Raw genomic sequence first — 12,147 nt, forward strand, 5'->3', positions numbered from 1 at the left:
AAATTAAAAAAAAAAAAAAAAAAAACTTTTTTGGCAATAACCATGTTTGTTCCCAATCAATATCTGAGTAAAGATTGTTCCAAAAAAAGATTGAAGCAGGTTTAGTAATAGTACTCCTTTGGATTATTTCTATAATATGTTTGTTTCTGGTTTTAATACTAAGGAACAGGTCTGAATTACCAATAAATAACTGTGGAAATCTGGGCTATTGGACATGGGCTCTGTCTGAGGTTTATATGAGAAATTTCAAACCTGCTGGAATAGCATTGAAAATAACAGCAAACTTTTTAGGGGTCACAGGGAAGTTACATTTACAAAGAAATCCACTATAATTAAACAATTGACCATCCTCATTAAACAATTGCTTTGCAAATAGAATATCATTATCCACCCAGTTCTTAAAAAATAAGGATTTATGCTTGAAGCAAACATTTTGGTTTCCAAATAAAACAGTTATGAGGGGGAAAGTTATATTTATAAACCAATGTCCAGGATAAAAGCAGTTGTTTATGGAAGCTAGATACATTAACAGGGAGCTTTTCTATTTTGTAGTTACATCTTAGTAAAATGTCTAGGCCACCAAAGGATTTAAAAACTTGTGTAGGAATCCAATGCCAAATTGAATTAGGATTTTTCAGATATCTTTTGATCCACTTAACTTTGAATGTAGAATGTAGGGTATTAAAGTCCAGAACATTGAAACCACCAGAACTTAGTCTATTGATCATAACATTCTTTCTAATAAGATGGGGCTTTTCCCCACCAAATGAAATCAAAGAGTATTTGATCGATTTTGGTGCAAAGGCTGTTCGGGACATCAAGGGCTGAACTGGCATAGACTGACATGATCGGCTCTAATCTTTTGACCCACATGCAGAATCAACAAGTCCAAGTCTAGGAAAAGGGATTTATTAACAAAAGATCGAACACAATTGACAGGTCCACGTAGCGTTTCAGGATAATGGAAGTGATCCACAAACAGCGGCACCTGGAACAGAGCTGCGTTATTGGTGGTCAGAGGTGAGTTGATCCAGATGCAAATAGGAACTGCTTACTCATATGACGGTTCTGGTGAACTGTGGGGGAAGGTTGTCCTGAAACCCGTGTGGAGTTTGGTGAGCCAAAGGTCCAGATGGAGTTAAATGATGGCTGGGAATGGGCGGAGCAGGCAGGCAGATTCTTCGCAGGTAAGAGACTTGGAGGGTGAAAACAGATGGACAACTCCTTCTTGGAAATTTCCTTGATGAAACCTGGAGACAGCAACACAAGGATATGAAACTCTGGTAGCAAAGCTCGAGAGACTAAACATAAGCTAAAACTAGCAGACGAGAGAGAGCCAGAGAGACTACCGGTAGCGTTAATCCTTCAGCACTGATTGAAGAATCTGCAGCTCCTTTATTCCCAACCCCTGATGAGGCTGATGATCTCCACCTGTGTTGACTGCCCTGGCTCCTCACCAAGATCCTCACTAGAGAAGATGTGTTACTCACACACACACACACACACACATGCACACAGGTTCCTGACATAGACAAGACGAGAAAGACCTTCAGTTTTGGCCAGCAGGACTCAGTGACAGTCAGGTCTCTTCAACCATAGATTAAATCTTTGTTGACAAGATTGGATCAAAGTTTTTGCTAATTCTTGCTGTTTGCTTTTTAACTATAGTTACCCCAAGATATTTAACTTCAGACTTCACAGGAATTCCTGACAAAGATAATTCATTACAACTATTGATTGGAAGAACTTCACATTTAGATAAGTTAAGTTTAAGACCAGAGGCTACTGAAAATGTAGTTAAAAGTTTAAGTGCAACATCAATTTGAAACGTATCTTGTAAGAACAAAGTTGTATCATCAGCTAGTTGACTCAATAGTATAGTTTTTCCTGCAACTGAGATTCCTTTAAGATCACTATTTTTAATAAAAGTAGCTAAGATTTGCATAGGGAGAAGAAACAAAAAGGGTGATACAGGGCATCCCTGATGAATCCCACACTCTATTTTAAATGTTTTGGTAGTTCCATGAGGTAATTTTATTGAGCTATTTCCATAAGTATGAAGAGTGTGGATTGATTTTTGAAAATTCTCTCCTAAACCAAATAAGCTGACGGCTTTGAAGATGAAGTCATGTTCTATCGAGTCAAATGCCTTTTGAAAATCTAAAAATAAAATAAAGCTGTTAGCTGAAATAATTTCTGGATAGTCTAAGATATCAAGAACCAATCTTATGTTATCAATAATATGCCTTCCTGCCATAAAGCCATTTTGAGATTCATATAATACCACTAAGAGCTTTTTTAAAAAAAAAATTGCCAAACAACTGGCTAAAATTTTGTAATCACTGTTAAGTAAAGAAATAGGACTCCAATTATCCAAAATTAATGCATTTTTCTGAGGTTTTGGGATTAGAATGTCACATCCATAATTATTTTCAGAATGTGCTAATTTTAGGTACTCTTCAATTTTGTTTTTAATTGTTAAATAGACAGATTTGTCATTAAGAAGGGAGTTATTCATCTTCCAATATGCAGGGTTCCTTTTAGTAGTTCTATCAAGGGACATACAATCCTGTAACAGAATGCCTTTATGATCAGTAAGGGGTGCTTGAATAATCTCAGCTTTGCAATTTGAATGTTGTAAAGAGTCAGATATTAGCCAAAGATTGATTCTTGATTGTTGCGAACCAGCTTTGTTTTTCCATGTAAAATGTACTGTGTTTGAATTATTTACCCTCCAAATATCTATTAAACTTCGTTCATTCATACAGTCAACAATCTGAGAATTTATTCTTTGCCTGCTAGGCCATCGGTCAACCTCATCATTCACAGTAGTGTTGAAATCTCCTCCTAAAATGTACTTACGGTAATATCATTAAATTTTTTAACAAGAGCATCAATACTGGAGTTCAAAGTTTCAAACAGCCTGACATTTTCCTTAACGTTGTTATAACCATAAATGTTACCAATAAGAAAGACAGAATTATCATATGTGATAACTGTGAGAATATAGTGTCCAGCTGGGTCGGCTTCGGTGAAGATGATGCTGCTATTAAATTTGTGTTTCAAAGTTAATGTACCTGCTGTACAGTGAGTTCCATGGGCCACCCACAAGCCTTTCCAAAGTTTATAGTCACTATCAAGGGAATGAGTCTCTTGAAGCAAACAAAAATCAGCACCACAATTTTTTGCAAACAGAAATAAAGCTTTTCTTTTAGTGATATCCCTCAGTCCTGACTGAGAAGAACTTTAACATAGTAATAAACAAACAAGATAAGTGTCTGAGTTTTAGTCGAACTTAACTGAGAACATAGAACTACAAAGTAAGCGATCGTTTTATCCTTACGGGCTTGTTGGATTATTGGCCACAGTTGGCTCCGTTTCTCGCACAGAAAGATCTTCTTTGAATAGGAGATTTCTTTGCTTCAAGTAGCCAGAATTCTTTGCCATTTTCCAGATCAAGTTGCAGAAATGCTGCATAGTGAAATGGATGATGATATCTCAAGGCTATGGTTTGGTTGGATGTTTTCTGCCTAGCAGATAGACTGAATCAATCACCTCCAGAAGCTTCTCTTTGTAGCTTGGGACTATATTCTGACATACCTCCACCACCATGAGCCTTACATCTTCCATCCCTTCTTCGGGCCACGGAGCCTCAAATTCCACCGCTTCTTATCACGTGTTAGCTATAGCACTTTGTTTTTCAATGCCTGAATCTTTTCTTCAGCTTTGCTGACTCAGCTGACCGTGGTGTGCAGTGTGCTTTTAATATCTTGTATGTCAGCGGAGAGAAAATTAATAGAAGACTTCAACTCATCAATATATTTCCCAATAGATGTTCCCATGTTCCTCGATAGCTAGCTTTAGCACCGCTATCACATTCTCTGCTTTAGTTTGCTCCATTTTACCTTTCTTAGTAGATGGTGACTTTGTAGGAGTAAGTACCAGATGACATTCAGTTTTGCGTTTTGTTGTAAAGGTTGAAGACATTACAAATATATCTGTTCCAACAGGAGAAGCATAAGGTTGGAGGAAAGTTCTGAACAATGCCTAAAGGCTAGCCGCCATCTTGGCTCCTCTGAACGGCAGCTTAACTACAAAAGGAACGGAAGACAAGTTGCATCAGGGTTGTAACAATGTATCTTATTAGCGGACCCTGCTGGCAGGCCATTATAAAATAAACTCTGTTTTACTGCCCTTACATTCCAGATATCTCGAGTTGTTTTATGACTAGTCGTTTTCGTAGATATCTCTAATTATATTTTGACTAGACAAAACACATATTTGAGATTTCTCTAATTACATTCTGACTAGTCAAAATAAGATAAGATAAGATTTATTGTCATTGTCATCAACAGATTACAACGAGATTGAGATTTGCTCGACTCGAGTTAAGATGCAGGTTATGTGTATATACGTAATATACCAAAATGAATAGTACAAAATGAGAAATAAACTTAGACATCAGAAGATGGTTGCAGCGCCTGGAGGTGTCGCAAGAGAATTTACATTTATAACAAAGTGGTGTCAAGAGCAGAAGTTCTTATGCCTTTGAATTTAGTGCCATGATTGCCATCGGGTAAAAACTGTTTTTTAGGCGATTAGTCCTGGTTTTTATTGCTCTGTATCTCTTGCCTGATGGCAGCAGCTGGAAGAGACCATGGCCAGGGTGTGAAGAGTCATTTAAAATGTCCAAAACTTTCTTGTGGAGCCTGGAAGTGTAAATCTGTTCCATAGTGGGGAGGCGGCAGCCTATGGTTCTCTCTGCTGCCCTAACAACCCTCTGGAGCGCCTTCTTGTCCGCAGATGTGCTGCCGCCGTACCAGACACACAGACCGTACGTGACCACACTTTCTATGGAGCAGTGATAGAAGGCCTGCAGCAAGTCTGAGGGGAGACGGTTCTTCTTGAGTATTCTCAGAAAGTACAGTCTCTGCTGTGCCTTCTTCAACAGCTCCTTGGTGTTGGTGCTCCAGGTTAGCTTGTCCTCCAACTCCATGCCCAGAAACCTGAACACTGGGACCCTCTCCACACAGGTCCCACTGATGGTGAGAGGCTGGATGTCTGTTTTGTTCTTCCTGAAGTCGATCACCAGCTCCTTTGTTTTGGAGGTGTTGAGGAGCAGGTTATTGACTTTGCACCACTCTGACAGCCGTTTCACCTCATCCCTGTACTCCAGCTCCCCCTTCCCGCCTGAGATGAGACCAACAACAGTCGTGTCATCTGCAAACTTTATGATCTTGTTGCTGAGGTGGTTGGAGACACAGTCATGAGTGTAGAGGGTGTAGAGAAATGGGCTGAGCACGCAACCCTGTGGCGATCCGGTGTTCAGGCTCAGAGCAGTGGAGGTGTGGGGGCCCAGTCTGACCCTCTGAGAGCGACCTGTTAGGAAGTCCAGGATCCAACTGCAGGTGGCTGATGGGAGCCCAAGGTTTGCTAGCTTGGACACCAGACGTTGGGGAAGTATAGTATTAAATGCTGAGCTGAAGTCCACGAAGAGCATTCTGACGTAGCTCCCCTGCTTCTCTAAGTGGGTCAGGGCAGCATGAAGTGCAGTGGATACAGCGTCCTCTGTGGACCTCTTTGCTTTGTAGGCAAATTGGAGAGGGTCCAGCTCAGCAGGCAGGCCAGCGAGAATGTGACTCCGCACCAGTCTCTCAAAGCACTTCATGATGATCGGTGTGAGTGCCACTGGGTGGTAGTCGTTCAGGGTGTTGATGTTGGTTCTTTTCGACAGGGGGACGATGGTAGAGGACTTTAGGCAGGGAGGGACAGTGGCTTGAGACAGGGACTGATTAAAAATCTTTGTGAAGATTCCAGCCAGTTGGTCTGCACAGTCTTTAAGCACCCGTCCCGACACACCGTCAGGTCCCGCAGCCTTCCTTGGGTTCACCTTCCTCATCACCTGCCTCACCTCACTCTCCTCTACTGTGAGAGCAGAGCTGCTGTGGACAGGCAGCTGTGATGGAGCTGTGGTAGGTGTCGCCTCAAAGTGGGCAAAGAAGATATTCATCTCCTCTGCCAGGGAAGTGGTTCCCTCCGTGCATGGCTGGTTGCTGGATCTGTAGCTTGTAATGTGCTGGACACCCTGCCACACCTGCCTGGTGTTGTTGCTCCTGAGCTGCTTCTCTATTCTTCCTCTGTATGATGCCTTAGCTTGGCAGATGCCGCTTCTCAGGTTGGCTCTGGCAGAACTGTAGAGTGCTTTGTCCCCAGACCTGAAAGCAGCGTTCCTGGCTTTCAAGAGGCCCTGGACCTCCTTAGTCATCCAGGGTTTCCTATTCGGATAGATCCTGATGAGTCTGTTCCTGGTGACATTGTCCGTGCAGAACCTGATGTTGTCCAAGACTGCTGAGGTGTAGCTCTCCAGGTCCTGATGTGCAAAAACCTCCCAGTCAGTTCTCTGGAAGCAGTCCTGTAGTTGGTAAGAGGCATCCTCAGGCCAGATGGTGACAGTCCGGGTTGTAATGGGGACACGTTTCCGCAGGGGAGTGTAAGCAGGGATCAGTAGCAGGGACACGTGATCAGACTGGCCAAGGTGTGCTAAGGGTTTAGCCCTGTATGCTTGTCTGGTGTTTGTGTACAGCTTGTCCAGAGTTTTATCACCCCTGGTTGTGCACTTTACGTGTTGATGGAATTTGGGGAGGACTGATTTCAGATCAGCATGATTAAAGTCCCCAGAGACGATGTGAACAGCCTCGGGGTACTTGTTCTGGTTGTTGCTGATAGTATCATGCAGGAGTCCCATGGCCGAGCTAGTGTTAGCATCCGGTGCTATGTAAACCGCAGTGAGTAGAATGGCGTTAAACTCACGTGGGAGGTATCGGGTCTGCATTTAATTGTGATGAACTCCATGCCTGGAGAACAGTGGCTAACAACTACTGTGGAGTTTGTACACCAGCTGTTATTTACGTAAACGCATAGTCCGCCTTCTCTTTTCTTACCGGAGCTCGCTGATCGGTCCTGTCGGTGTGCTGTGTAGCCTGCTAGCTCGATCTCCAGGTCCGGTATGGTTGGATTTAACCACGTCTCCATGATCAACAGAATGCAGAATTCCCGGATGAGGTTGTCAGTTGCAATTCACAGCTTCCATTCGTCCAGTTTGTTAGCGAGAGACCTCATGTTGGAGAGAAAGATGCTTGGTAGCGGTGGTTTGTGTGGCTGTTTCCTGAGCCTCGCTAACACGCCGCTGCGACACCCCCTCTTTTGTTTACGATCTCTGCGCCGTCGCCCTGTCGTAGATACTGGGATTGTAATCAGGGAGAGCCCAGTGTCCCTGCAATATCGACCGGAATGTTGTTGTGGACACGGAAACGCTCCTGTGACAGACTTCCCCCGATTGCTTGACCAATGGCCAGTAAATTTTGTCGGTTGTAGGTGTTTTTAACCAAGCAAAGTGGAAAAGACGAACTTCGAGTCGGTGAGCACAGAGCCGCTGCGTCTACGTGCGCCGCCATCTTTACATAGTCAGATTTACATCAGACATCAGATTTACCACTGAGTTATATAGAGACTTCAATTCAAGATTTTTTTCATCTTCAATGATTTTCTGACTATCTGAAATACACATTTCAGATATCTACAGTTAAACTATGACTAGTCATGTGGTGGGATGGTGTTCCACCCTCCCCACTCTGTGCACCAGGTGTAGCAAGAAGCACAGGGCTGTGCAGAGACCTTTGGAGGAGCAGGGGCTCAAATTTAAAAAAGGGGCACATTGATCAAAAACTCCGTACAACAACATAGCAACAACCCATATTAATCAAGAATCTAATTGGATCCTACTATATCATTGCCATCATGCGGGGAAATGCAAAGCAAATCTAGTCTATATTTTCCCCAACAGGTATAAAGTTGCTGTTTCTGCTGCTGACAGTCCTGGAGGGCTGAGCTGATCTGAGACTGTAGCTGTTAAACAGATCAGAGGAGAGAAGTTATGAAGTTATAAAATAAGCAAAATTGCTGCCATTTTCATAATTAAGCCCTAATAATATCTATTTAACCTCTAGAACAACCTGGCTGTAGACTGATTTATAGATCAAAACGCTCAAAGGGGTTAACTCTATATAATAGTTTGATATTAGCACCTCTGAGACCTAGAATTATAAGACTGAGATATCAAGGCAAAGAAAACTCAGTAGCTACTAGTAGGGGCCATTCAGGGGCCTCCAGACATTCAGGGGCTTCCAGACATTCAGGGGCCCCTAGAAATGGTTTAATTGTAACACAGACCATAGAGCTAAACCTGTAGCATCTTTTATAGAGAATGACAATGTTATTACATTTTATTTAATGCATTCAGTTGAGAAAAATAAATAGTACATTTAGGATGTAATTAGGAAGTTTACTTTGTAAAGGTTTAAAGAATCATCTTGATAGTTTGATTGTGGTGTTACCATGGCTAAGATATGGTGTAATCTTTGTGTTTGAATTGGGTTTGTTCACAAATACATCACAGCAAATAACCAATAATCAGTGATTGATTTTAAACTCAGCCAATAAACCTGATCTCCCTCTCACAGATTCACCTTATCTATATTTAAATATGTTAGTGATGCTGAAGTTCTTAGTAGGACGGGTTCCGGAGGGAGGGGGGTTCTGTCTAAGGCCCCATATTACCTTGGGCCCTGCATGAGCAGCCACTGCAATGCGCATCTCTGGAATCTGCTTGGAATCTACCTGGAATCTACCTGGAATCTACCTGGAATCCCCCGGTGGCATTTTGATTCATTTAATTGTGGCATGTTTGGCTTTTTGCTGCGGTTCTAATTATTGCTACAATATTTTCTCTGATGTTTATTTTGTGAACTCTAAATGTTCTGGGCCGAATCTTCCTTTAACACTTGAGGTTCTACAATAACTTCTATTTACAGCCCAGAACCTCCAGCCCAGATTCCGTCAACAGCGGCTTTAAACCGCCTGGTAGAAACGTTAAGGAGAAGCAGAGCAAACAGAGAGCAGGTGGTACCGGGTGGTACCAGGTGGTACCGGGTGGTACCGGGGCTTTGATCTGCATTGCGACTCACGGTGACAGTCGGTACCGTGTCTTATATCAGGATGTCTGATATAAAGACAGATATTCTTTACATCTGTCGGTGGACCGACTCAAGCTGCCTGTAGTGAACCGGGCTTTTAGCAGAATGATGAAGTTAAAGTCAGTAGTTTCTCTGCAGCCGAAGCATTTCTGTGTTTAGGGGCGAGGCGGGTTTTGTCCCGCTATTGCAAGGACGATTATGAAAATATAAATAGAAACAGTTTTTCTAACGTCAGCTTCAGACCTACGTTTTTATTCACAAACCAGTGTATGAAAAAATATTCTTGCCCATAATTTGATAGTTAGAGGACACAGATCCGCCCCTTCCTAATCACCATGGACCTGGAGTCTAAACAACATAGAGGCTCTGAGAGTCATTATTAGACTGAGGGCAGCCAGACTAGTTAATTTTTACTAAATTATTATATTTAGCTAAATATTATTGCTGAGGGGCACAAACAGGCCTTCTGACATACAAATTAAAAATAAAAATAAAAATATTTTGAAAAAAAACAACTCAAAAACGGCACTAGGGGCATCAAGGATAGAACGGGCAGTGGCTCAAGCCCCCCTCTCTGCACGTGCCTGATCTTAAATGTATATTTGGATAGGAGATATGTAGTTTTGACTAGTAGAAACTAAATAATAGCTATCTTAAACGCAAATAACGACTAGATAAAACTAAATTGGAGATATCTTGAATTGTATTTTTGACTAGTCAAAATTCATTTTCAGATATCTCCGAATGAATTAGAATCATCTTGAATTACACAGTTTTTCTATTTGAGATACATTAACATTCTGACTAGTCAGAATGACATTACTGATATCTTGAATATGTATTCTGTATAGTCAAAACGTCCTTGACTTACATAGCAATTTGAAAGTTTAATAAAACAATAAAAAATAGAAAAAACAAAAAAAGATATTTGAAAATGCACAACTATCATGTTGAAAATGGTTTGACAATAGCAATTTTAGCTTTTCATTCAGTTTGTTTGAAAGGAATAAACAGGAAATTCTTTTCAGATTTCAGAAGCAGTCTTATAGTTCATGACGTTTTGTGTTCTCTGCATAACCAACATTGCCGAGCTCTTTCAGCATTTACTGACAATTTTGTACAGGAAACATACAATTCTGCAGGCAACTGTTTGGACAACACAAAGGGGCTTCAACGCAATTCTAACAATGTAATTTTGACTAGTCATAGATATCTTAAATTGTATTTACAGATATGTGTCCCGTCAAATGACAGATTCAGTGACGTCATTTGAGATTTCTTGAAAGCAATTTTGACTCGTCAAAATGTAATGGGAGATATCTTGAATTATTATTCTTACTAGTCAAAATGTAAATGCAGATATCTTAAATTACCATTCCAGATAGTCAAAATGTAGTTTGTGTAGTCAAAGGGCATTTTTAGATATCTAGAATGTAATTACGGATAGTCAGACGAAACCGAATTTATGTTAAAACAGCCTGCCATAGCCCTCTTGATAGAGGCACAAGGCATATTTAATTTGTAAATAATCATATTTCTAATATTGATAGTTTGGAATTGTGAATTTGTTTCATTGTAAATAGGTTACAGTTTTTGATCAGAGTTGATATTTAGTGGTGAACGTTATATTTAGTTCAGACGTACGTTACGGAGTGTGGTTTGTAGCTTACACTGTCTTTTTTTGTGTATGTGTGTTTGTACATACAGCTTTTATGGTGAAACTCATGGTTTACTTCCAATAAACCTCATTGTTCATCAGTAAAGCCACAATCCTTCCTTTGTCTGCTGCAGTGTGTGTTAGTGCTACCTATGTAGGGCCTGCATTGGTCCACAAGACCGATCCTGGAGCAGACCCATTCTGTATTTTTGCTACTTGATAAAAGTCCCTCCAGCACGAGAGGTCAAACAGTGTGTGACTTGGCACGTTTTTCTCTGGATCAGTTAGTGTGGCCATGTGCCACAGATAATACGTCCTTCAATCCCTCCTTATCCTGCAGCTCAACCTTTCACCTAAAGAGGAAGATCTTCACTTTCACTCTCTGCAGGTAGAAACATGTCTTCTCTTTCTTAGCTAGTGGTTTAATAGTCCAACTGATTGTTGTTGTTCCTGACATGATGGAGAAGGCTTCAGTAGTTGGACAAAACAGGGAGCGTTCCTGTGCAGACAGCTCATCATAACCCTACCTCTGTATCAAGTAAGTAGCAGCTTTAGTCTGTTTGTGTGAGCAGTTTTCTCAGTGATGGTTCCTGAGGTTGCCATAAAAAAGCCTAATTGTTTCCTTCATCTTTATTTATAATGTTGGGGGGGGGTTAAACTTGAGCTTCCAAAACCATAACAAACATCAAGAGAGCATTTTAATCAGTTTTTTTACGACATACTTAGGTTATTCCTTCAGGCAGGCTCTACAGCGGGGGTGCCCAAACATTTTGAGACCAAGATCTACTTTTTCTCTCATCAGCTGGCTGACATCTGCCACATGACAAGATATGAAAACTGTAATTGAAACTCTATTGACTTATTTTATATGCAAATATACATCAGCTATATATATTAAAGTGATAGAAAACCTAATATACCGTAGGAGGTTGCTAGTTTCTCATAGTCAGGAACTGGTTGCAAACCTGAGGCCAGCAGGTATCAATCAGTTATGGCATATCTGAACAATATGAGAAATTTCATACTGATAGGAGGAACCAAAGAGCACTGTTAAGATAAAAGCGCATCTTCTGAAGTTGGGATATTTTTCCTCCAACAGGTTCGAGAGGCATCACCTCAGACCAGATGTTGGACTGGAATTTATTTCAATGTCATTTCTGAATGTTAGCTCCTCATTTTCAACAGTGAAACTATGCAGGTTGAAAAAGGTTATTATTTCAGAGACTGTTCGAACTGGCTTGCATGTCCCATAAAGAATCTGAAGGCTGATGGTTTTCCAGAAGTTTACAAATACATGTAAATCCACCTGCAGTTAGTAAGTTCACCAACTGTGAGAAGTTTGACTTATATAATCATACCCCTTTTCCATTCAATAATTCATACAATAAATAATCTTCCTATTTTCCTTATCCCTTCTAAATCAAAATAGTTCCTCAACCAGATGAAAATAATATGTAC

The 12,147-nt window shown here is 40.9% G+C and overlaps 1 long non-coding RNA gene across 1 annotated transcript; it reads right to left on the reverse strand.

The window, feature by feature from the left end:
* Positions 1 to 893: 893 nt before the first annotated feature.
* Positions 894 to 4,058, reverse strand: LOC114145527 (uncharacterized). The gene is made up of 4 exons (XR_003595719.1): positions 3,906 to 4,058; positions 1,350 to 1,522; positions 1,056 to 1,250; positions 894 to 988 (listed from the first exon to the last, which is right to left on the reverse strand). It is a non-coding gene; the product is annotated as an uncharacterized LOC114145527 (long non-coding RNA).
* Positions 4,059 to 12,147: the final 8,089 nt, after the last annotated feature.

This window comes from Xiphophorus couchianus, chromosome 5 (genome assembly GCF_001444195.1).
Source record: "Xiphophorus couchianus chromosome 5, X_couchianus-1.0, whole genome shotgun sequence".
Lineage (NCBI taxonomy): Eukaryota > Metazoa > Chordata > Actinopteri > Cyprinodontiformes > Poeciliidae > Xiphophorus > Xiphophorus couchianus.